The sequence below is a fragment of the Pantherophis guttatus genome, chromosome 3 (genome assembly GCF_059756535.1).
Source record: "Pantherophis guttatus breed Tessera chromosome 3, ASM5975653v1, whole genome shotgun sequence".
Taxonomy (NCBI): Eukaryota; Metazoa; Chordata; class Lepidosauria; order Squamata; family Colubridae; genus Pantherophis; species Pantherophis guttatus.
In genome coordinates, this window is record NC_142065.1 from 165,835,438 (window position 1) to 165,863,203 (window position 27,766).

At 36.3% G+C, this 27,766-nt stretch overlaps 1 long non-coding RNA gene across 1 annotated transcript; it reads left to right on the forward strand.

The window, feature by feature from the left end:
- The first annotated feature begins 3,141 nt into the window (after positions 1–3,141).
- On the forward strand, positions 3,142–6,924 carry LOC117672377 (uncharacterized). Its single transcript, XR_004593211.3, has 5 exons — positions 3,142–3,271; positions 3,925–4,109; positions 5,033–5,072; positions 5,945–6,007; positions 6,669–6,924. It is a non-coding gene; the product is annotated as an uncharacterized LOC117672377 (long non-coding RNA).
- Positions 6,925–27,766: the final 20,842 nt, after the last annotated feature.

Sequence of the window (27,766 nt, forward strand, 5' to 3'; positions counted from 1 at the left end):
CACTAAATATAGAGCAAAAATACTGAATCTCTGTCTAAGAAGAAATTAGCTTCCCAGCTCCTGAATGTATTTTTAGAGATGAGTGGGCTAGAAGCCTCCAAAATGTGGATTCCCCCCCCCTGTAACTGATTATACTAACCTTCTCTGGTTAAGTATTTGGACTTTCAATTTTTCCCTTTTCTTTCCATACAGCCTTGCAGATTTTCTTCAAACCACACATTATTTCCTCCTGTGTGTCTAATATTTGAATTTGAAGCAAGCAAAGTCCTCTGGATATGCCCTGGCAATCCTTGCTGTACCTTGCTTTTCTTTTTAAAAATGTGCTTTTTTCCTGAGTTTGTACAGTATCCAAAAGGGTTAAAGGAATGTGTGTTTGAATTCAGGATGCATTAAGGATCTGGGAACAACATTATTACATATGGCTGCTGCATCTCTAGAATGTCTCAAATTATTTTCCTGAGTCTATATAGCTATGGTGAAAGACCTAAATAAAGACTTGGCTCCAGTAGATATATTAATTAATTTGGGGTTAAGACTCTGATATTGAGAATTTATGTGTCATCTTAAGACATACCAGAACCTTAACTCCAAAATTTCCAATATCACAGTCTCTTAACCCCTAATTTGAAGTGTTACAGGTGAACATGAAACTTTGGCTTTAGTATCAGTGAGGTTCCACAGAATATATTTTATCTGAAATGCCTATCATCTTCTAATCAATTGTGTAATTACAAAAAAAATCACTTTTCATAAAAATGAAGGCAGTGTCATTTGTAACACCAGTGTTTGCAGCAGGAAAACTTCATAAGCGAGGTCATTTATTTGCAATATTTCAGTATGATTTCATTCTGAAAGTGGTTTTAGTAAGAGGTTAGAATTAAAATATCTCAGAGGTGATGCTAGCATATAAATTAGCAGAGTTCATTTGCCCTTGGGCTTGTGATAGCCATGATAGACAATATACTTATACTTCATTATGTGCAGCAGCAAAAAGCAGAGAATGAGAAAACTATTTTTTATGAAATTATGAGAATGTCCTACTTGGGAAGATAGACCCTTTGCTAAGTGCTGCTTTATTGGGATTGTAGCGTATTTTACAGGGAGGCAGCTTTCTTTTTGGCATAGATGTAGATACCAACTTGATGGATATGGACTTCGAGGACAAAATATTGGCTCTACAATCTAATTCTTATATTTCTATGTGAACATTGAAATTGTTCATGTTCAATCCTACTAATGGCTGAAGGCACGTGGCATTTGGAAAAGTGAGTACAAGTTTTAATGCACCTGCCTATAGAGTTTGCAAGACCTTGTGGCTGTTGGACTGGCTTTCAATTATGTCAACTGAATCAATGGTAATATTGATGGTTCTGGAATAAGTTAGGGACGTCCAAATCGAAAAACTGTTAGTATGATCTGTAACAGCATTGATGACCATTGCTAGTGGAGGAATATTGTGTAAGAATGATCTGGTGAAATTAGGTTTCTTAACACAAGAGCCATGGTGGTGCAGTGGTTAGAGTGCAGTGCTGCAGGCTACTTCTGCTGCCTGTTGCCTGCCTCCAATTTGGCAGTTCTCATCAGGCTCAAGGTTGAATCAGCCTTCCATCCTTCTGAGTTGGGTAAAATGAGGAACCAAATATGTTGACTCTATAAACCACTTAGAGAGGGCTGTAAAGCACTGTAAAGCAGTTTATAAGTCTAAGTGCTATTGTTATTATAATACTAGAGGATGGATTTTGATTCATCTCTTTCGGATTCTAGTGTCAGTGGGCATCTGGCAAAATGCAAAAGTAAGTGGTATAAATAAAGATGGATGGTGTCATGCTGTTGTCACTAGTCCTGTGGTTTTATCTCATTTGGAGATCTACTCAAGACTTAATGGTAGATGAGAAATGAACAGCAGAGATTGTGAGGAGACTGGAACAAACTGTGAGGAAAACATGTTCATTTTGTCCTGATCTGAATGATTTCCAAGATTCTAATTTCAGGGGCATGTGAAACAAATCAATCATTTTAGAGTCCACTTGGGTTGTTATGCATTAAGAAGATATTTTTTTAAAAAAAGTTGATTATGTCCTTTCAGAGTATTTCCTAGAAGCAGCAGTGGGTGGAGTCAGGGAACAGCTTTGCTCTATTGTGCTTATATCAGTGGTGGATTGCTCCTGGTTCGCACCAGTTCGCAAGAACCGGTAGTAAAAAAATTTAGTAGTTCAGAGAACCGGTAATAACATTGGCTGGCCATGCCCCAGAACCGGTCCCCAGCCCGGTCGCCGCTTGCTTACCCCACCCACCTCATCAGAGGCTTTTTAAAAAACTTTTAAAAGCATTTTTTCTACTACCTCTTCAGCTGAAAAAATGCTTTTAAAAGTTAAAAAAAAGCTTCTGATGATTGTGCGGCTCAGCTGGGATCTTCAGAGGCTTCTGAAAACATTTTTTCTGCAACCTCTTCAGCCGAGGAGGTTGTAGGGAAAAAAAATCCCTTTAAAAGCCTCTGGCAATCCCAGATGACTTGCCTGATTGTCAGAGGCTTCTAAAAGCATTTTTTCCTGCAACCTCTTAAGGTTGTAGAAACAATGCTTTTAAAAGTAAAAAGAAAAAAGTTGGCCACGCCCACCCAGTCACATTACCCCAAGCCACGCCCACAAAATAAACCACACCCACAGAACCGGTAATAAAAATTTTTAGAACCCACCTCTGGCGTATATATATATATATATATATATATATATATATATATATATATATATGCATATTGTTTCTAGCCAGGTTCCACCTATGTAAGCTAAGTTGTTCTTCAGCCCTAGTTAGGGCTTAAGCTTACAACTTAGCTTACATAGGTGGAACCTGGCTAGAAAGAATATGCACATAAAAGCCTATGAAAAAAGAAAAAGACATATATATATATATATATATATATATATTCTACGTGTATTGTATGTGTGTATTATGACTTTGCAGGCATGTGCAAAAAGGATGGAGCTTGCATTTTCCTTTTGATGAACTCATTGGGTCCTGCAAACAGACTTGCTATTTATGTTATGATAATGACAGATGTCCACCATTGCAGGGACATTCTGACTTTAGAATTTAAACTATAGATAAAGGAGTGGAATTTCTGTTGCTAAGTGATGCAGTCATAAGGTGTATTATTATGTGACTACATAGCTTAGTGATGGAAATCTCAGCAGTCCACCTGTTGTTATTGTTAAGGAAAGACTTACCCTGATCCAATCCATTCCCGGATTGATTTCTCCAGCCCTAAGCCTTGGTAAGGTAAAAGATTGCCTCCTTTTCAAGTCTCACCCACTGCCTATCTCTTGCCCATCCATCTTTGCCTTTTTTGAAACCCTGAATAGCCGAACTTCTCGGTGGTACCAGTGCTGATGGTCCTTGGGCTAAAGTAGAGATCCAGAGCTTTCAATAGTCTCATTCCATTGTCACTGCCCTGCCAGCCTCTACCTCGGCCGTAGTGCTACCATGCTACTATCATTTCTGAAAAGTGCCATCTCAAGCCCTGTGCTTTGGCGATTGGCCCTAGGCCATGGTGTGAAGCCCTGCAGCATGTAGATCCAGCTTCATTTTGTGGTTTTGCTTGTGAAAAATGCTTTGCTTGAATCTTCAACAAAATGACAACAAAATGAAGAATCCTTCCTGCACAATCCACTCTCAACCAGTCCTGGGTTAAAAGTTTCTTTGGTATCTTCCACTTAGTTGAAATCTCAAATAAGCAGCAAGCTACTAGCAGCATACTAATTACATCTCTATATATAGCAATATGATGTTTAAGAACTGAGCATAAAATCATGACTCCTTAAAATCTGAATGATCATGTGAAAAAGCAGGCACAAAGAATACATTTTGCAAGTTTCTTTTGAACTGTCATAATAATAATCAAAGGATGTTCTCTTTTTTTTAATGCAGAGTTATCCATCAACTAAGCATACCTCTAAGAAATTACATCCAGATGTACAATAAGCCGTTGAAGGTGATACAGTCAAATGATCACAGTAATATTTGATGAAATCACTAGTTTGCATCTGATACAATATTGATGAAGTTATTCCATCATGATCAATAACAGTAGAAGGAGATGAGATTGGTTTAAAGTGAGTTCTTAAAGTTCAACAACTTTTTTAAGCTGAACCTAGCAAAGGAAGTAAAGTAAAGGGAAGGCAAATGGTATTCATTGAGTTTGGTGGTTCCTTTGCAGATCTTTCATTACCAGGCACCAGTTCATCATTAATTCATGTATCAGTTTGGGAGAAGCTTGACACGCTCCCTAGATTTTGAATTGAATTGAATTCAGATATAATCTTGAAGGAACAATATATCACCACAGATCTAATTTTCAGATTTTGAAAATAATATATTTAAAGAACAAGTACATTTTTCAATACAAGTATCAGAATTCAAATTAGTGAAAGAAATTTCTTTTGCTACCTGTAATTCTATCAAAAAATTACCTGCAGCTTTTCAAAATGAGTAGTATCAACTTTGTTCCTTGGATGTATTGAAATGATAAATAATGGGCACAGACCAAAGAATTAATGGAATACATTGCCTATGTGCTTATTAGCAATACATTGCACATATATTTATATCTATTTTAGGATTCAGCATGAAATGTGACTAAAAACCCACTGGTAAATTAATTAAATTGTACATTTCTCAGAAATTCAGTAGTAATTGGAACTACTTCGCTAAAACTATTTGTGTTGGCAGATTCAAAGATCATAGACTTTGTGTGCAAATACCCTGGGCTTATTTTATTTCTGTAGGCCAAAAGATTAACAATCTTATTTGCTAAGTCTCTGAGAGAAAAAAATGGGATTATTACTTTTTTGTAGGCTATAATGGGAGGAAAAATGTTCTTAAAATGAAAGACTAAGGGAGGAAGGAAGAGGCTTGGAGGTTATTGTGCAAAACAGACAGACAGACAGGCAGGCAGGCAGGCAGGCAGGCAGACAGACATAATCTTAGCACTGGTGGCTCAAGCTAACTTTGTCTTGTGTTGATTTCTCTTTTCCAGAAACAACAGAAATCATCAATTGGGGGTATATATAAATCAGGTAAGATACATTTTGTATTGGTGATTCCATCTAAAACACAAATTTGATTCAATTAGAATTTTCAATTCAATTTGAAAAGTCAGTTCAATTTAAATGGTTTAAATTTATTTGAATTTTGATTCATAAGTGCACTTATACAAATTTATTGAATCAAAGTGATTCGAAGGCACTTGATTTTGTGATTTGATTTAAGGAAGTGGTTCAATCAAACTGCTTTCAGAATGTACTTCCTCACTAGCAACTTATACCACCTTCTGGAAACATACAACCATTGCTGTGACAAAATAATAGTAATGGGTCAATAGTGAGAAAATAACTAACTTTAAATGGAAATGTCAATAGGATAAGGAACGCATCTACATTATATCAAAATCCAAGCATTTAATTTAATAACCATGATGGCCTGATTCGCTCATCATCGTATGCCATGGTTTACTCAATCATGGATTATTGAATACATTCTGATGGCTAAGATCACAGATTATGTGCCCAGCTACCAAGCTTGCAAACTGGATTCATACAATATTCTAAAACAAATTCAAACAAGCAACATTAAGTGTTACTGCATTGTGTAAACTCAGTCAATGTGAGGTTAGGAAGGGCATGTTTTTCTTAACCAGTAGAAAAGATTCTCTTCTCTATGAGTTGCTTGAATTCATGACCATGCTGACTGCTAAACTAAACTGAACTAAAATCCAATGCAAGAGGGGAGTCACTATGTTCTGAGAGTAGAGTTGTCTCTGAACACAATTCAGAGCACATAATTAAGAAAGGCAAAGCTATTAAATACCATTTATGACTTGATTACATGAATAGTTGGTGCAATTTTGATTTCCTATCATTTTTAATTGAAGTATTATTGGTATTTTCAGATTGGCTACAGGACAGATGCTGAATGATACCATATCGTGAATGGTTCTGGTGCTCCTTTAATTGTGAGGTTCTGAAGATGAATACTTTCATTTTAAGATTTTTTTGAAAATTCTACTCTTTAATTACTGAGTACTGATGGATCTGAACACATTTTTTTCTAGATGGTTTTCATAACATTGAACAGAACTAATTTTGTTGCTTGTTGATGTGTTGACAAAATTTTGCTTGTCTTTTCATAATCACCATCCTGCCTTCTATGGCATTCACAAATTAGATTTTGATGTTAGTTGTAGATTTAATCTGGATAAGCAAAATATCACATATTTTATTGAAATTACTTTTCAATAAATTCTATTATTATAAATTAGTTCTAAATTCTAAGTCTCTTAGTTAATCTGATCATCAATAGCAAACGTTGATGACAGATGATTAAGAAATTTCATTCAAAACATCCTTTATATTGTTTTCCTTTTGACATCAATGTTTTCATCATCATAAGATTTATGTAACACATGTTTTATACTATATTATATAAATGCACATTTGCATTTTCATATGTCTACTGCTATGTAGAGAAAAGTCAGCTAGGTGCACAATGGCAGCAAAGTTACAAAAATCTGCAAGCTGCTAAATTGAAGAAATATTACCATACTTACTGCATATAAATAAATTAAATTATTTTAAAAGAAACATTGATAATTTATCCACTTGGATTTATTATAGGTACTCATTTGTTTAATGATGATTCAAAATTATGACAGTCTTGGAAAAAGTGATGGAATGTTGTCTGGATTCCTAGAAGGAAAGGAGTGCATTCTAGAGGGACAAGAAACATTGTAATTTGTGTGGGAGAAAAAGGCTGAAGACAGTTCCTCTCTAACAGTTTCCTGAGCATATGTTTTATGGTGCTTGTAATCTGCTTTTGTTTGGCAAGATTGCTGTCTATAGATAAGGAACAATAAAGGAAATTTTATCTCAACATGTCTTTCTTGGTTTTGAAGTCTGACAAAAAATGACTTATAACCAGTCCTTCAAGTTGCACATCCACATGGTTACTTGATTACAATTCAAATGCTTTGCAACCAGTTCACGTTTACAATAGTTGCAGCATCTTGCAGTCACGTGTCCTTCCCAACCAGCTTCCAAAAGAAAATTCAATAGGGGAGCAAAATTTGCCCAATAACCACTGTGAATCACTTAACAACCAGAGTAAAAATGGTTGTAAAATCAAGTCTAGTCATGTGATGACTCACTTAACAATTGCATCACCAAATGACCAAAATTCTGGTCTCATTTGTGATTGTAAGTCAAGGACTACCTTTATAGTAGCCCAGGTCTGAAGATTTCCATGCATTTTCTCTGATGCTGAAGTCCTTCTAGAGTTTTGCCCAGCCAACAATTCAAAGGGTTTGTTCTACTTTCAGTCTTTTAAAAATTTATAGCTTTCTTTTACGATATTAGCTCTATTTGAAATTTCTGAGAGCTTTGTAGAATAAACAATTTACATTTTTTAAAAATCAAAATTAATTTTTCACTAGGCTGCCTTCTTTTTTGGCATATATGTTTGCTTATTTTAGCTTTGTACTTTCCTTTTTCTAATTCTAATCTTTTAACGCCACTGCAGCTGGAATTCTGTTGCAAATCTCTTCATGGCCCAAACTCCATCTTAAAGTTCTATTTTTTTTTTTGTGTCTATTCATTGTCATCACTAAAAAAAAATGCTTTGTGATTTTTGTTTTGTATTCTTTAAACTACAGTATCTGTGAAGCTGTAAAAGTACAGCTGGTCACTGTAAATAGTAATTTTTTTGTTCTGAAAAAATTTACAAAATTATGCTGGTTCGGTGGGCATAAATACTTTATATCACCACAAGAAGCCTTGCTTAGAACATTACTCTCAAGGGGTTCATTGCCAATATAATGGTGCTCACACTAAATACTTTTCCTCCTTCTAAGAATGTTTGTTGCTATTGCCTATTGCTTTTATTCCATAAACTGTCCTTTTCTGTTTGCATCCATTGACTTGTTACTGTAATAAGATATACAAATCTCTCTCATACTGATCGGCACCCGTCTTGAAACAAACACTAGATGAAGTCAGAAAAGGAACTCTAAGCAACAATAAATGGGGCTATCTCAGGAGTGAAATCCAGCAGGTTCTGACAGGTTCTGTAGAACCGATAGCGGAAATTTTGAGTAGTGCGGAGAACTGGCAAAATACCACCTCTGGCTGGCCCCAGAGTGGGGTGGGAATGGAGATTTTGCAGTATCCTTCCCCTGCCATGCCCACCAAGCCACACCCACCAAGCCACGCCCATAGAACCGGTAGTAAAAAAAATTGGATTTCACCACTGGGCTATCTGAAGAACTTATAAGGAACAAAAACTCTATAAAAATTCTTCTTCAGGAAGTATGCCTTTTTAAACCCAAGGAAATAGACGCCATGTGACTGTGGTTGGAATGGGTTCCTGCAGGAAAAAAAAGGAGATATTTCCCATACAATGATAAATGTTGAAGGCCAAGATGTACATGCAACCTGTGTAACAAAGCCCTACTTAAAACAGAAATAAAATAACAATAATATTGAGATCATTTAATACAGTGTTATATTAAACAAAATTCAGAATTATTGTACAGAAAGTGGCCAAGTGCACAATACTGAGAAACTGGTTTATCAATAAATAATAAGAATCTGCCTTATTCTCATGGGTTCACACATGTTGTTGATTAAGCCTCAGAGGTTGTATTTGTATACAGTACTAAACAGGTCAGCAAACAAAAGAGTTGGGAGGGTGATGTCAACACATATATTCATCATACAACATGAATCATATTACATAAATCCCATAATTTAGGAAAGGCTGTGATTGGGCTTGTGACTTATGATTGGTCATTTAAAAAAATCATTGTAGTTTGTAATGAATGCCTATTAGCTTTTTCAGACCAGAATATACTTTTATGGTAATTCCATTCAGTTTTGGGATCCATTTCCCCCACAACTTTTCTGCTTTTTCTCTTCCTTCCATTTCCCCCCCTTTTTTCCATACCTCAGTCTCCATATTTTGCTTTTTAAAAATATAGTCTTCTTTCTTTAATTTTTTAAATAAAGCAATATCAAAATGGTATTTGAGAAATAATAAGAGCAGTCTGTTCAGGAATCTTATTTAGAATACTCTGTGCATCTAATGTTATGTGATCAGGGATTCAGTATTTTAAAATCAGATTTCTTAAGGTCAGTAAAATGCCACTGTTTTGACAGTAAACAGTGATCACATAAACCTCTTGCGTCCAGATGGCTGGTTGTTTACTAGCAAGGCAGTGCTGATAAATTCTCCAATTAGATAGGCATTAATATTACATTGCTTGAGATTCTAAACACAGTCTGACCTCATGGAGTGAGTGAAATCTTGCTTCATCTCCTCTGCTTGTTCACTAAATATTACTCTGCTTCCATAGCAGAATCCTCTTAGTGTAATAAGTGCAATCAGTTATGGTAACAATGAGAAACAAAATAAGAATAATATGATAACTCAGCCTATTTTAAGAGATCCTGCTACTTAGTTAAAACCTTATCTTTCCCTAGATCCAATGCAAATGTGTGATTTCCTCTGAGAAAACTGAGTAGGCAGCCTCTTTTTCTTTCAGGATTTTATTTCCTTGGTGATAATCCAATTAAAGACCACATGTGAGCAGAAATTAGCCAAAATAACATGGGATTATCAGTTGTATCTCTTGGGGACATCCTCCCCTTATCATGTTGTGTCATTTCCTTTTATATTACCATCTCTCCTCCCACCCCCACACTATTACCCCCAATAGTGTCCATGCCAAAGACTGGAAGAAAGCAACAGATCATTTCTATTGTTGTCTGAATACACCGCTTTCCGACAGCTTTACCATGAGAGTAGGTTAGGCAAGGACTGCAGTTTATTAGTGAAAATTCCATTATAGTTAACAGCTAACAACACACAGATCAGATTCAGTCCCAGCATATGTATTGCCTTATGAAGCTATGAAATTCCATTAAGCGTATAAAACATTTGCCCATAATTTCATTCAGAAAGGGGAAATGGTTCAAAACAAAATGCGATGATTTAAATTTTATGGCTTCATCTCTTTTGAGATGAAATACAGTTTATGTTTTCTATATTAAATATAGATTATCACAAATTCTTAAAGGCATGAGCTCCATAGCCATGAACTCCCTAATCTTGATTATCCTAATTTTATTACATAATCTGTTTATTGCTTAGATATAATATTGTTTGCAAATGTCATTATTTCAAATATGATGTTTCCTTTGAAAATGTAAGAATTGGTTTAGCCCAACTACCTATAGCATAAATTGCTGAAATGCTGTAACAAGATACTTTACAAAAGTTTAGCCTGACATATTCTACAGTGTAGGATAGATGAAGCTTCAATCTTAACAAATTAACATTATTCTTCATTCTGCACTTTATAGTTTTACTTAAGATCTATTGAAATATATAGGACACTGACTTTCATCACCATCATCATTTTAGCCATTGTCCATCTACTGCAGGATGAAGGCCTCTTTCACCTGTTTCCAACCAATACGGTTCTGAGCTTTCTTTTGCCAATTGGGTCTGCAATACTTGCTGATGTCGTTGATCCATCTTGCTTTAGATCTCTTTCATAGACGCTTTTTATCAAGTGGGATCCATTTTATGACTGGCTTGTCCACCTGTCATCAGTTCTTACTATGTGACCAGCCGATTTCCATTTCAATTCTTTTAATCTCTTGATGATATTGTATACTTTTGTTTCTTCTCTAATCCATGTGCAGGTTTTCTATCTTGTCTTGTAATGCCGAGCATGTACCTTTCCATGGCTCTTTGCGCCACTTGTAGCTTTTGTATCGATTGTGAGGTTAGTGTCTATGTTTCACTGGCATATGTTAGAGTAGGTAGCATACACTGATCAAAAACCTTTCTCTTCAGGCATAGAGCGAGGTTGGTCTTGAAAATTATGCTCAGCTTGATGAATGCCTGCCAACCACATTTAATACGCTGTTCAATTGAAACTGATTTTTATAAGATATAAATATGACTATAAGTTAATTTGTAGACCACCCATGTTTCAGTCCTCTGTAACTGTAACAGCTATTTTTAAAGGTGAAAAGAAAAATTAGAGTGTAGATATAAACACTGTTATTTATTTCCTTTCTTTTTAAAATTAAGGGTCTTCTGAAAATGTTAGCATGTTAGAACATTGCCTTTAATGAAGACAAAGCAATTTAATAAGCCTAGCTTGACAACTAAAGAGTAACTGCGTAAAATTGTATACATAGCAAATTACAGAACAATTTTAAAAATGCAAATTCAGTACAAAAACCTACTGAGTTCAGAGGACCCTGTTCCCAGACTGAATTAGTTCCAAAATTACTCTGGAACTAGACCTTTCGAGTTTAATGATACCTTTTCTCAGACATGTGTCTATATCTTCAGAGCAATTATGAATACTTTGAGGCTAGTTGTATTTTATTTTTCCCTTCCAGTAATTTTTGAGAAATGAATGGAAGAAATATAACATTAAAGTGATGAGTTCTAGATCCAGAAGATCTCAAATTCTGCTCCAATCCCAGATTGTTTGTATAAAAATATATAAGAATTGAAATATTAAAACGGACAAGAGATGATGGATAGAGGAAATGTTTTGTAACACAAGATTGGCTTGACTAGGAGCTAGAACAGAGGCAGAAGCAAGAAATAGGGGGAATATTATTATACATATTTCTATATCATATACTAAAAGTATATGCTAGATGTAAAGATTAGATGTTGAAAGATGTATGTTTTAATGATATTGTTTTTGTCATTAGAAGGGCAGACTAAAATGCTGAACACTAAATAATGAAGGCCTATATTTCAACACAAATATGTATAATAATATTACAATTACATACAGTAAGTATGATTTAAGTAACAAATATTAATACTACCATTACTACTTGTATCCAAATGAATGATACCCAGATGCCTCACTGTTCATGTATTGATATTGATGTATATTCAAAAATAATTTTTAAAAAACTTTACAAAAAAAATAGTGACATGATATCTATATACTCTTGGACAAAGTGTTTACCTTTGAATAGACATGGTTATATTGCTAAATTCTAAGTAAACCTGTCAGTTTTGTTTTCCAACTAATTAGGTGATGTAGATGATGTAAGTAGAAGGATATTTGTATTGAACAATGAAAAACATGTTTCTAAAAAAGTTCTCTCAAGCTGTAATTTTGTCAAAGAGAGATAACATGAAAGAAATTTGTTATCAAGAGTGTTACCATTACTTTCATAGTAACAGAGATCTTTCCTTCCCAGGAATACAATTTCAGTTATTCTTAGTTTGAGGTGTAGTCCAATTATATCTTTTCTTGGCATATTCTATCATATTTCTAAAGTTCGGAAGACTAATTGCTAAAACTTATTATGTAAAGATCTCAGCGCTTAGGAGTGAGCAACCATGGATCAAAACTATATAATCCAAGACTAGGATAACATTTAATATTGCAATATGATGTATGACACTTAATCTTATGCAGGAAAAATATGATTATAAGGAAGACATTTACTTAACCATTTGATCTGAAGGGAACCATGGCTTCTTATTTAAAAAAAGAATCAGTTCTATATTATGCAAGTTTAATATTTTATCACTCCTGGCAAGATTTGCATGTTTTCTGATGTTTATTAGATAGATTATAAACCATTCAATTATTCAGAGACAAAAGAACCACAGAGCTGGCAACCCTTGAAGAGTTGTATTTATAGAAATAGGTGCTAATTGACTTCCTTGTTGTAGCTATTCTTTTCTTTTCTTTCTTTTTTTTGATAATTCTAATTTCAAAAGATTAATGTATCTACATCAGATTCTAGTGTTGCTTGAATTCTAGGATTGAATAATATTGCTGGTTTCTAAAAAAAGATAACTTCTGCAAATTCACAGCAAGGCATCTGGGAAAAAAATATTGTAGGCATGTAACCATGCAAATAAATGACTGTTAAATGGTGAAATTTCAATCAATCATTCCCCCCAACAAATTTGGAAAATATGAATTAAATTTAGTTGTAATGTAGATGAAAACATCAAAATGTTATAAAACGGGAAATAATTTCTGATAGAGAATTCCAGTAGAATTCATGCTTCTGCACTGAAAGAAAAATAAGGCAACCCAAATAAGTAGCGGTGGTTTTTGTATTTTCAATGACACAAAATGCATAAGTTTTAAAATAAAACAATTATTCCCCCAAACCTTATATAACAGAACAAGCTTACATAATGTTGATAGCATTTAATAGCATTTATGAGATAGATAGATAGATAGATAGATAGATAGATAGATAGATAGATAGATAGGGAAATCTAAACTTTATTCACATTGCAATGCAATTCCATATGAACCAGGGGTGAAATGCTACCAGATCGAACCGGATCACCCGATCCGGTAGCAATTTTTCCCTGTGGTTCGGAGATCTGGTAGCGATCGCCGCCCGGGTGTCATTACTTCCTGGTTTTAACCAGGAAGTAATGTTTTTTTTACCTTCTGCCAGGATTATCTAAGTCCCTTAAACAGGAAATGCAGAATAGGCAGAGGAAACAATGTTGGCTAAAGGTTAGAATATTGTTTTGCTTTCCTATCTGATTTGGAAGAAACATATCCAAAAAAGATAATAGCCTGAAGGACTGGCATGATTAATATTGTCTGGTAAATAAAATCTAATTCCTAGAAATACAGAAGCAACAGCAACCATTCCCTAGAGTTGTGCTGAAAAAAACCTTGCAATAGTTACAAGCACATTTATTAAAGAAAAAAATACCAAGTGTCATGGCCCTTGGATTATACTTTCAGTTGTTTTAACTTCATCATGGTGTGTCTCAAGCGCAGAGACAATCACTAGCTAGTTATTTGTAAGACCTTTGGTATTCTGAGAGCCATCATAATAGGATTTATCCTGAGAGATTTCAAGCCTTGGCTATAGAAAAGGAAGCTGTCATGAGTCCAGAAAGGAAGGCAAGAGGAGAAGGAAGACAAACAGCTGGTTTACAATAAATTGCTGTGACAATAGCAAATGCAAGGAAGCTAGGGACATGGCTATTCATCTTGCTGTCTCTCTCTATGAGCTTTCTGACTATGAGGGGTTGCAGAGTGACCCAATCTTGGAGAAGACTTCCACAAAAAGTCTTTGTTGTCTACAAGTTCTCAGTCCAACCACCAAGACTTCTGTCTGTATGTGATTAACTTAGGATCACCCATAGGGTCAACCCGGTCACACTAGTTGTTGTTGTTTTTTTTTTTTAAAGAAAATGAAATGGGAAAATAAACAACAAGCAGAGATATGCCTTTCCTTCACTGAAAATATAATTGAAAACAATTCCTGCCTTAGACCTACTGTCCATAAAGTTCTGTTATTGGTATAAGTGGTGATGGCACTACATATGGAACCATACTCACAATACCTGCTAGATATGGAATGTTCATTTTACACAAAATTTATTTTATAACACCAACAATTTGCTTTTCTAGATTTAAATATGCAGATCCTATAATTACTATGAGAAATAGCCTGAAAATATATAGCATAATGGACATGTATGTATGCTAAATCTATATAAAAATAACCCAAGAGAAACAGAAAAGAAAAAGGATTTACGGAGAACCCCAAAGAGCAAAAGGCCACTATCTTCAGCCACAGGACAAACCGATCTGTTGAACATGAAGATAAAGAGGCACAGCCACTGTTGGCAAGAGCAGCCAACTACTGAGCAGGTTATAAAACAATATTATTTTGACCAGCAAAAGGGTCATTGGAAGATTGGATAGATAGAGGAAAAATCAGAATTCAAGTCAGTCAAAAGACTATAATCATGCTCATCAGAAAGTATCATAAACGAAATTGTCATTATTAGACATTTCTAATTCATTTATGGGGGCAGGGAGTGGAGAAAAGAAAAATCAAGTGAGAAGTTCATAAAATAATAATAAATAAATAATAAATTCATATTTTATCTGTCTGAATATTGTCAATATAATGTTCAGCTTCCAACCCAAAAAGCAGGTTTGGGGATATCAGTGAAGTCACCTGATTTTCTACCAACAAATGCTGTCAAAAAGACCAATAGTGCTAATAATCTCCTAGCACATTTCAGAGTTTAATTACTACCTAATTATCACCAATCCAGTCTATTTTAATTTCAACAAAGTGCAAAGTGTTTGACTTGTGGTAACACAAATAGCCTATGGCAAAGACATTGAAAATACCAGAGAGATGTCCAAAAAAGGGAAAGAATCACTCACAGCATCTGCTAATGTCAGCCAAATGTTTCAGGGTAGATGATAATACATTTTCAGAGAACTTGATCAAGAGTTCACTAATCAAATCAAAGATATATTTATGATGACAACATTTTCTCACCATGATTTTGCCTCCAATTATTTTGGAATTATTTATGACAATGAATAATGGACAGAGTTGCTGAGTTATGAAAGAAAACCAATGGGTATGTGTAGATTTGGACAACAATCAATTTATTAGTGACAAGAAATGTGCATAAAGTTTGAATAATGCTAATATTTAAAAGCTTGGAGTTGGAGACTTTGAAAGCTTTCCACAATTTTTGTGTAATATTTGGCTGATCCTAAGGCAAACATAATCTGATAGTGGATTTTAGATTGTATTTTTGAAGTTGGTAAATCATGGATAATTATAATTGTCAAAGTGAACATAGAATTGTTGGCAAGGTATTTATAGAGAGTATTAAAAACATATACTTGCCAAGAATGCTGTGTTCACAGTGGTGCCTGGAAAATTTAACAGATACTGGATGATTTACATATTATTCTCACTATTTCTTCAAGGAAAAATAGTAAATCACACTTCATTGTTTAACTGGAATTCATAGTAATAATAATTGTGTTTGGCGATTAAATAAATTATTGAACACTTTCATCTAAAACAAATGAATTGCCAATGATAATGAATATTTAGATTTCTGCAAAGCTATTAATAAAGATATTAATTTAATAATTCATTTTGCAACTCTACATGATTTTCTGCATGCATTGTTGTTACTTATTTGATACTCTCAAGAATTTATATTTTCATCCTAGAAAAGCAAAAAGAGAAAACACAGTTGGAGCACAATATTTTACATCTAGGTAAATGTAATAGCAGCCACAGATAATTTGAAATATAATACATAGTATATAGTATTTGTATTATATGTAATACATATTTTCTATGTTGAATTATATAGACCAAGAGCCTACAGGGCATGGTAAAAAATAGTAAAAATTTGCCCAGCATCATGACCATACTTTTCAGTGATTTATTTTCCTTAAAAAAACATAGTTGGTATACTTAATTATTTATTCAATTTGCATGGCTGTCCTTCTCAACAAATGACTCTGGACAACAAATAAAATTAAAATAAATGAAAACAATTGCAACAATACAAAGATTAAAATATGTAACTGAGGGGCTGAAACCCCTACCTTGAAAGCACTTCATTTAAATTATTTTCAATTGCTTTTCAGTGTGCTTTAGTCTTGTCTGCAGAGAAATTCAGAGCAGGAAGCTGCCAGCAGCTTAGTTAAATCAAAACAAGATCTACACACTTGATAAGCAATGCTGAAAGCAGATCCTACAGGGAAACAATAAGTAGATGCCCAGAACATGTTCGAACAGCACCTAGAAGCTTGTTGCAGCTTGCACTAAAGTGCAAGTAACAATATAGGTGGTATGCTACAGTATGCTATATAGTTCTTAGATCATGCTAAGAACACCCGAACAGCATGACTTGTACATGTCTATTCCATGCTGAACAGTATTACTTTTATATGTGCTATATTGATAAGAAATTTGTAACCAATCGTTGTGTTACTGTTTAGAATGTATCCTGAGGTATAAAAATAGAATGCCAGTCTAGTTCAGTGCTTCTTTCTTGCTCTTTCGGTTATTCGGCTATTACTAAATTCAGCAGAGGAAATCTTCTTTGCTTCTGATCAGACATAACATGATAAATTTCCACTTGACCTTTGCGCTGGGTAAATGAACCACAGATTGGCTCTTGGCCATCATGGCCAAAAAGAAAGAAAGAAAGAAATTCATATCCTATAATCACTAATATAACCAAGAAATGGGTCTGGCCACAGAATCAGGCCAACAGGGACAGAGATTTCCTGATTTTTAAAGAGAGGATGTCCCATAGGATGGTGCTTGGCAGCATTCCTTAGCTTAAAGGAACCTGAATCATGCCCATCTTCCCTGATCAGATTTAAATACAACATTCAATCTATGTTGGGGCATCGGGGGTGGGGGAGGCAGGATAACTATATAACAGCAATGTTAAAACTATGACTCTGTGAAAAGCATCCTCTCAGGGGTGAAATCCAACCAGTTTGGACTGGTTCGGGCAAACCGGTAGCAGACATTTGGCCTGGGTTGCCAAACCGGTAGCAACCGCTGGCTGGACACCCCCCTGAACTGGTCATCCGGTCACCCAGTCACCCCTTGCCCACCCTGCCCTGCCCAGTCCCTCCTCACTTGTGTGGGTCCTCGCTCTGCAGTTTGCCTGCCTGAAGTGAGTGCTGTGCCCCAACTGAGTGGCCCTGATCTGCCTGCCAGGTAAGCCTGTGAGTCACGGCCTAGCTAGCTGCCCCTGCCCGCCCCCCACCGTCCCATCCTGCCTCGCCTACTTCCTTCGCAGTTGCCCGCAGCCCTGCTATGCTTCCCTGACTTCCATGCGGCCATCCCAGTGGTCCCCATGGCCAGGTCCCCATGCGAAGGCCTCCCCTAGTCCATTCCCCGCAGTCAGGTGGCCCTGACATACTTGTCTGCCTTCCATGCAGCCTTCCCGGCGTCCCCGTGGCCAGCTTGCGAAGGCAAGTGGGCCTGGCCACAGAGACCACCGGGAAGGCCGCATGGAAGGCAGGCAAGCATGTCGGGGCCACCTGGCTGCGGGGAAGGAAGATAGCAGTCTACTCCCTTCTCCGCAGCCCTGACATACTTGCCTGCCTTCCATGCAGCCTTCACAGCGGTCCCCCATGTCCACTTGCCTTCCGAGATTGGGTTACGCATCCAGCCCATGACAGGAAAATGTGCCGTTTCTGGCCCGGCCAGCAGGTGGGTGGGTGGACCTTGGGGAGACGCAGCCACTGTGGGAGAAAACTTCAGATTCCCTCTGATGCAGCCAGGCTGCAGCAGCTCTGCTGTGAATGGAGGGAGAAAACATTGGATTCTGTCTGCTGCATTTAACACTGAATTCTGTGGCAGAGAGAATCCGAAGTTTTCTTCCTCCATTCACAATGGAGCTGCTGTTCCCTTTATGGTCCCTCCTGGCCCCCTCCCAGGGAGTCGAAGTACCTTAAAGGGACAGGCTGCAGCAGTTCCGCTGTGAATGGAGGGAGCAAACTTCGGATTCTCTCTGTCACAGCATTCACTATGAGCCCTTCTCGTGCTCATACACACAATTTTTCCTATCAGGTTCTGTGGGCGTGACTTGGGGGGTCATGTGACTGACACCCACTCAGTCACAAGACCCATCACCACCAAGCCACGCCCACAGAACCGGTAGGGAAAAAATTTGAATGCCACCATTGCATCCTCTGATTTAAAAACACACACTCTGTTTTAGTTTGATAGAAACAGCATTCAGAAAATCAGGAAGGAAAACAAATACCACTTTCACAGGGAAGAAATTATTCGAAAAATTACAAAGCAAATCTCAACGCTGCATTAGCTAAGATGCCTCCCAAGCCTACATACCTGAATCATTACATTGGCTTTTCATTCAATCCTGCCTATGTAAATCATTATGAGGATAACATAGCTGACCAGCTGTGCATTGTAATTTCAGTTGGCAACTTCCTTGTTAATGCAGTCTCAGAAAAACAAGCAAAGCAGGTACATTGATTCTCTGGTGGGTTGTGTTCAACTTTACAGATCATAAATTGAAACAGACTTATTTAAGTCCCTGAAAGGTCTATACTTTTTAAGGCAAGTAAACAGCATGGCAGCATTGGTCCCTGTATTCCATCATTTTTAATTAAGGACTATTAAACTATTTTTGATAGATTGTTTTACATTATTTTTATTGTTTAAATTATAATTTTATCATTGATTTGTCATTGATGAAATTGAGAAATATTATTTGTAAGTAAGGACTCTTAAGGTTCAAGGATAAATAACTAAATGTAGTTCAACTTCAATTTGAAAAAAATACCTATTAATGGCTAAACCCTGGATGTGCTTATATCCTAATATCCATTTGTAATTATCTGGATTTTTGTTGCAATTTAACAGAATCTTGTGAAACTAAGGAGAAGCAAGAGAAGCCATACTAAATAAATGCAAAGATTCTATCTTGGAAGAATGGAATATCAATACTCCATAACAGTTATTTCTAACAGAAACATCTAAAGAATATTCTTATAGGAACAGAAATGACTACAGTTAAATCTTGGATTTTGACATAGTTAAAAAGTCCATTTGAGAATCCATTTTGTATTAATAGAAATAGGATATAGTAATTAATGAATACATGCTAGTTCATCATCTGTTCCACATGACATTGATCAACTAATTTCATTTTTTTTTACATTTTGTGTGAAATGTACTTGGAAGAGCCAAAATGTTATGTTAACAACCCACAGACCTACTCAGTCTTCAGGTATGGGGAATACTATGAGTAATGTGAAGCTGTCTTGCAACTATTGGTGTCTTTTCTTAGGATGAGCCTCAGAGGTTCATTAACTCAAACAAGTCTTCATAGTAAAAATTTCAAGAACCAGAAACAGGGAGAGTTCCAGAAAGAATTCCCCACAATCTGAGAATATCCATTCAAAGTCTTGCCATTATATGGCTATTAGCATTGGGAAGGTGTATTTGCCAACTTTAATTCTACACGAACCAAGGTGCCCTGATGTTGGTAAAGTTGTAGATTAGTCATCAGCTCCAATTCTACAAAACATGGCAGCCAAACTACTAGTGACATTGCCATCAATGTAGAACTATACTTATATTTAAGTTGTAGCAGTGCTGCTAGTAAGCTTCTGCACACAATTCAAAGTGGTGCTTATGATTCATGCAACACCCGGTTCCAACTGAATCTGCTCCAGTCATCCAGACTAAAGTTCTTTCCTCTTCATGAAGTACATGAGGCTCTAGATCCTGTGACAGACCCTCAAAATATAGGCATTCCTTTCTTTGATGATGTTTCCAAAACAGCTCAAAGATTTCAATGAGCCTTTTGCTATAGTTGACTGGATACGGATGCTTTTCTTAAATGATTTTGCATATTTATAGATACTATGCTTATGGAAAGCAAACATGAGGCTAATGTATTCCAAAAGTGATAATACAAATGGCATCAAGTTTACGATTTTAGAAAGATCCAATCAAAACATAATAAGGTCACGGTTCTATTCTTTGGGAGAAAAAAACCCTACCTTGCAGTACCTATATTAGTCATGCACAAATCAACTGAAATAAATGGGAAAAATTGCATTTAACAATTGATATTCTATTCTGTTTCCAAGCATTTATCTTTATGCACATATTCTCACTACTTTTGCTATAAATTCTGGGTCTGTCCCAGTCTGGCTCAATGATTCTTATTCTTTTTTTTTTTTTTTTTTAGCAAAAAACAAATTGATTTTTTAAAATTGATATTCTTGCAAAATATTACATTCTATAGCAAAGGCAATTTAAGCCTGTTTTTAAATTATGTGCTTAACTAGATTTTATGAAATACCTCAGGATTCATTTTAAAGAGAACTAAAATAATTTTTAAAAGTGTTAGCCCATTGCAAGAATATCCTCCAATCTGGTATCATCTTAAAAAATTAACTGTGCCATAATAAACATGTTTGTCTCCAACAAGACTATTTATTTAAATAAAATAAATAACTTAGTTTTGTTAATTTGTCTTATTAGTTTATTTTTGAATGTATAGTTTATCAGTCCAAAACTTTAAAAAAAATGAACCTATTTGATAATAAATCCCTCTAGCCTAATTTATTCCCTGAACTTTGTTCTATCTTTCTTTATGTTTATATTTAGCAAAATCAGATTTAAATAGAATCCTCTTGCTTCAAATTCACATCTGGCCATTCAGCGTCTGGGCAAATGCTCTTGATAAAATATATCTTGCATTACTTTCACAGTATCCTTTTTTTTTATTACAAAGGATTTTAAAGACCTTTCACACTGAGGGCTATGGTTCAGTCTTAATTACCTTTCCAAGTAGTGTATTATGTAGCTGTGAGAAGGCAGGAAGAGAGAGCAGAAGGAGAGGATTTTATCCCCTCTTTCTACAAGTTTAGACATTATGTCTTGCACACATAATTGCCACGCTGTCTATATGGACAATTGATCATTTTTAATGTATTGATGTGACAGTGCTGTTAAGTACAATGAGAGTTTTAACACCCCAAAGAGCAGTTGGTAATTATAAGAAAAGGGTCGTTCTTTCACTTATTCTGGTATAATAGTTTCACTAAGGCATTTCTCACAGAAAAACAGCATGTCTTAAATGTCCCTCAGTAGATTGTACTCAGATAGCGTGTCACATTCTTGATTGCTATTCTGAGGATATATTACCTGGATGGGGTGGTCAGTTTTAGTAATATTCCCTCTAGATGGTCTCTAGGAATCCATGGAATAATAGTAAACATAAAGGTGCTAACATAATTTTTTCCCCCTTGAAAGAAATAAGGACCACATTTTTAGAGCATACTATTTTGAGTTCTTTAATTCCAAAAGACATGCAAATACCCAGACAGTGGGTAGCAATATATAAGGATAGCAGCATTATGAATAGCAGGTAATGAATGCAATGATTGATTTGCACTTTCTTTGTTAGGTACCCCCAAAAACAGGGCTGCAATAGGTAGTGACCAGGTATGGCAACATTCCAATTGCAGAACAGTTTTGACTGCTAAATAAGGACATATTGATATTTTAGGGAGATGAATAGCCAGAGATTGAAAAGCAACAAATGACCCTTGTTGTATGTCTCTTACATGTATACTGTATGTATATCTGTTACAAGATATATGAATCCAACTGCTTTTTGTATTCAATCAATCAATTACTAATTTCTTAAGATTTTGTAGGTCAGATTAGTTCCTGAGGTTAAGTATGATTCCAAAGCCAGTTCAATTCACTTACATGGTTTAATTGGATGCAAAATATGTCTTGAATTTTTGAATGGTTATAAAGAAGGGGGCATTAAAGAATTTGGCATGTGACATGCCAAATGTGATGTTACTTGCAGCTTTGCTTCCATCTTTAGTAGTTTCTCTAGCAATAATTTGTGCCTGAGGGCCTTCTAAATTACATATTTTTAGAAGACCCTTTCAAATTGAAAATAGAGAGGCAAGAGAAAATTCTGATGTTGTCTAACATAACTAATGTCATCCTGATGTTTATTAATTTGGAGTGGTAGTTACTCTTATTCATTGCGGCTGAGGAAGCAGGGAATTGTAATGTAATTATAGCTGAGATTAATAAAGCATTGGGCTGTGACTGAAAGTGGATATTACACTTAAATTACTTTCACTTGCGGCATTTCTATATTTTACCACTAAAACTAGCTGTGATGCAAGCATATAAAATCTAAAGTGTTAGTCTGAAATGTAAGAGCTAAACATTGAAGAATTTTCTGATCTCTACATCTCTGTTCCACCCACAAAACAACAGGGGACAGTACAGTGATCGCAAAATGCAGGACAAGGGGATCTATGACTCTCTCCAACACTTACACAGCATGAAGGGAAAAAACGAACTCATTCAAAATATTATTAAGGGAAATCATAACTACGCAGATGAGAGGCAGGGGATGTTGATGACTGAAACGACATTGTACACTCACCCAAGTGGGCTATGGCTCTGTAGAGAAAGGTTGTTTTTGAATTGTTACTGTGCCCTGACACAAATGATAAACACTTAGTTTCAAGGGCAAAAAACATTTGACCATTTTAAAGACAGATTAGTAGCCATTAAAAAAAATCTGCAATGAGCAATTCTGTTTTTTTATTGTAGGTGCGACTGGTGTATCCAGCAAGGCTTTCTTTAGTGAGGCCAAAGTGTCCATCTTTTCTAGGAAACTGCCACTTCACTGTAGTCTATCACACCATCTCCCCACTTCATAGATACAATCCATCACAGTTCTATTGCATAAATTTAAGAGCGTCTATTTCTTTACTGAGGCGTTGGAGCATAAAACTATAAATGACCAGTAGTGAATGGGGACAGCTGTGGGAGCAGCCTGTCTCTTAGCTCGTGAGAACGGCTTGGCAAGAATGGCCACAGCCTACCCCTACTCTCTTTCTCCAAAGTTCCTCATGGCAGAGGCAGCATTGCAAGTGGGAACCCTGCTTACCCACTTGAAATGCAGTCTTGCCTGCTGTTTCTGCCTCTTCTCCAACCACTCAGAGCCCTGAGTAATAGAGCTGCGGCTTGCTTGAGGTAGCTGCAGATTGGACTTCTCCCCTCTTCCTCATCTTCTCATCCTTGAGGAGGAGCCTCGTGGCCGAGGCTGAGGAGGGATGGGATAGTAGCTGCACGGATTCCCTGGTGCCATGCGCGTCTCCTTGCTGCAGTGATGAAGCACTTTGACAAAGAAAGCAGAGTCTCTTGGCTGGGCAGGAGGTGAGATCTGGCATCGCCTCCCCGTTGGTGGCTCCTGCTTCTCCTGGCTGCTCCAGGAGCAGCCTGTCTCTTACCTGGCGAGAACGGCCTATCACCACAGCCTGCCCCCAGCCTCTCTGCCCCGCCAGCTGCTCCTGGTGCTGCCGGAGAAGTGGCAGCACAAGAACCGCTCTTGCTGGGGACAAGGGTGTGGCGGCAGCAGGAGAAACAGGCCAGGGCTTCCCTTCCTCCCTCCCTCCCCCCGGAGGCCTGGGGCTATGTCAGAAGCCCGCTCAGGTGGGGAGACAGGGAAGCCCCAGACGACCCTCAGAATAATGACTTTCCAGGCCCAAAACGGGGTGCGAGGGGGGGGGCAAAGCGCATGTGCAATGTGGGATGCATGCATGGGGAATCGTGGGGGGGTCATGTGCACATGCGGATGTGGGAGGGTTTGCATTGCACTATGGGTGCTGGCACGCGCACGAGCTGTTATGCGCACACATACACACTTCTGGCACACCACAAGAAAAAAGTTCACCATCACTGTTCTAGACCCTATCCATGTGGTGGGAGATACTACTTCATGGGGGAACATTCACTACTGGTCATTTATAGTTTTATGCTCCAAGGCGTCAGTAAAGAAATAGAAGCTCTTAAACTTATGCAATAGAACTGTGATGGATTGTATCTATGAAGTGGGGAGATGGTGTGATAGACTAGTTAGGTGGCGGTTTCCTAGAAAAGACGGACACATTTTAAAGAGAGGCAAGAGACAATGCAGCCTGCAACTGGATTGGAGACAAAAGAAAGGATTTAGGATAGCCATTTCCCACAATCTCCCAGGGTATTTCCATTAGCAAGATTCTTATCATATGGTCTGGAAAACCATACTGGACAAGTATGGGTTTCCCCAACAAGGCTCTGCTTGCCTTGATTCTGCTAGCGAGTATTCAAATAGGAATTTATGCTTTTCTGCCTACCGAAATATTTGCAATATCCTGTATTTTTCTTATTTTGATGGCACTACATGCCGGTCCAAAAATACAACTGGGAATATTTTTTGAATGGGAAATTTTTAAAGGCATATTGTTGCTGATCCTAATAATATAGATTAGGAATCTAGCCATCAAAGCAGTAGTCTTACAGTGTCATAGCAGTATTAGTTATGATTATGCTAGTAATCTTTGTTACTTCCCAAACTTACTTCTGTGTCTTTATTTTGAATTTTCCAATAATGCAGAGTGTCTTCAGATGTGGTTAAATTGCAGTAGTGACCAGCCCTACATAGCCATAGTTAAGAGATACTGAGACATGTAGTGTAGCAATATATAGGTTCTGCATTCTTAAAATATTAAGGAGGAATAAATCTTAATTTATTTCTGTGAGAGAAGTATGTGGTCTCCAGCAGTGGCTGCTTTGGTGAGTTTATTGGGTAATATATTTAAGAATATCATATAGATAAATCTTCACACAATCCCTGAAATTATGATTATAGTAGTGAAACATATCTGTACAAGATATGGATGTGACAGATACAAAAACTTTTATGAATTGCAATTAGGAGATGGATTTATAATTAGCTTCTGGAGCTAAACTTATTTGTACAACTTTATACCAGAAATTGATTCCAAAATCTTAACATGAATTAATATATTCGTTTATATTAATAATATATTCAATATATATTAATTAATCAGAACGGTCACAGTGTCATTTTTTCTCACAATTTAAACATCACATGCTACCCATGCTATTTTTTACTTTTCAAGGAAATACAGAAAAAGATTCCAGTAGAACTTGTAAATTAATGTACATACCATTTTACTTAAAATAATTTGTTATCTTATTTAGCTTTATTTATGCACATGACAAGTTTATAAAAAGAAACAAAGGCAAGAAGACAGGATGTGTCAGTGAGACACGTGCCTTCCTTATGCACATCATGTGGTAATGACAATATGTTTACTCTCTTTTTAGAGTATATGTTCAAGTGTTCATGTGGCCATTGCATGAATGCTATTAAATTAGCTATGGTATCTAAAGAGTTAATTTTATCTCTTTTGCAATGGAAAGTATATTTCAGATTGCAGATAAGTACTTCCACTGAATGTGTTCCTAGTTAAAGTACAATTCCTGCATATAAAGCATAGGAAATTTATCAGACAAAAGAATAATCTTTCTTCCTGTCAGTTTTGTTGTAATCTTGCATTGAAGCTTGACTGTATAATGTTTGGAAAACTATATAGCAGAGGATATACCAGCTCAGGGCATCAATATATTTTTTTTGCCATGAAACTGAGCAATATATGATTAGCAGTAGACAAAGATACTATGCAAGTGAATTTGTTTGGGAAGATTGAGGTATATCTTGCATCAGAATAGAGGAATAACAAGAGATGGAAGGTATCTTTGAGGTCTTCTATCCAACCCCTCCTCAAGCAGGAAATCCTATATCATTTCAGACAAATCATTGTATTCAGCATTCAATCAGTATGATACTATATACTCTACACCAAATCCCAAGCTGCAAATAAAAAAACAGAAAGTATTTTTATAACAGTGGCCTTCCAGGCCTTGAGAGATGAAATCCATAGTTTATAATGAAAATTGAGATGGGACTTAAATAATTCTTCTACTTGGAAATGTCTCGTGGTATGGGCTTTAAATGCAAAGGATATTCCTAATTTTATTTTCATGACTGCACTGAATTAATAATTAAATAAAATGGTGAAATGATGTTACTAAGATAGAATAGAAACAAAATATTTTGCATTTGGAAACTACATTTGCCACCTCAGTGTTGCGTTTCAACAATGTTGAACTAGAAACAAAAGAAACTCCAGGTAAAATCCCAATTTAACATGATGCTCACAAGGTAAATTTGGCCAGTAAAAATCTCTTGGCCTCTTCAGTGTTCCAGAGTTGTGTGTGGGGGAGTAAAAAACAAAACAAAACAAGAGAAGATCCTTGTCCACATTCTCATCCCCATTCCATCCTCATCTGTGCTGTTTTGACTAGCTAGACATGTAACAATAAATAACAGATTTACAACATTCATCCTGAAGCAGTTAAAATATTAGCCTCAGCACATTGATTTTAACTTGGGGACACAGCACATAACTAAAACAATGATTGATGCAGATGTTTGGCCTGTGACCTTCTGTGAGGATGGGTAAAAAACTGATGGATCATTCAGTCACTTACCAGTCTTTTGAGAAGCCTAGGAACAAAACAGCACACCAGAATGTTATAAGAATAATTAATTAATCATGAATGTATTTCTCAGGATATATCAGCAGTTCTTTCCCATTATGCTGGTAGCGCCACGTGGGAGGTAAAACATCATCTGTAAAAGATTTGTGCTCGTTCAAAACATTACAAATAGCCTCCGTGTGATTTGAGATACAAACACTGCTAGAAGCCTGAACTCTAGGCTGTAAGTGATGATGCATGAGCAAATGTATTTTGACTTTCCATGCTCTACACATTCTTTTTGTCTTGTAAGCACAGCTTGTGATCTCTGTTAAATATCAAGTTGGAAATATATCCGACAATAGCACTACATATTGTTACAAGTATGCATGGATGTTTCTCTGCAAACAAAGGTATGTTTTTTAAAAAAACCTCACCTAATATATGTTCCACAGACCAACAATAACTGATCTCAGCCCATATTCATTCTCCTGTTTTTGCAAGGAAAGTCAATTTGTTGTTTGTGCCGTTTATTGTTATGAACTCAAACACGTTAAAAGCAAATAATCTTTTAAAATGAGCATAGGAGAAGATTTCTATTGGGAATTGTTTGCTTACTGTTACTAGACAGTTTGTAAAATATCAGCTAGCATGAAGCAGTGCAGAAAAGAGGCTGTCGCTTTATCTGCAAACAGCAATTAAAATAAATCAGAATGATAACTACAACTGGTGGATTTACAAAGCATACTTCAGTAGGGAGATGACAGTCTTCTGGCAGAAAGACTCACTTTGCATTTACTTCCCAATGTTTTATCCAAACTCTTGAGCAGAAGGAGACATCAGAGCTTTCAAGTAAATGTTAATATGGCTGACATGATACTGACTGCATCCCTTTTTTCCCCTTTCAGATCACATCTGTCTTCCATACGTTTGCCTATTAGGGTGGCATTTTGATCATCTTGTTAGCTGGG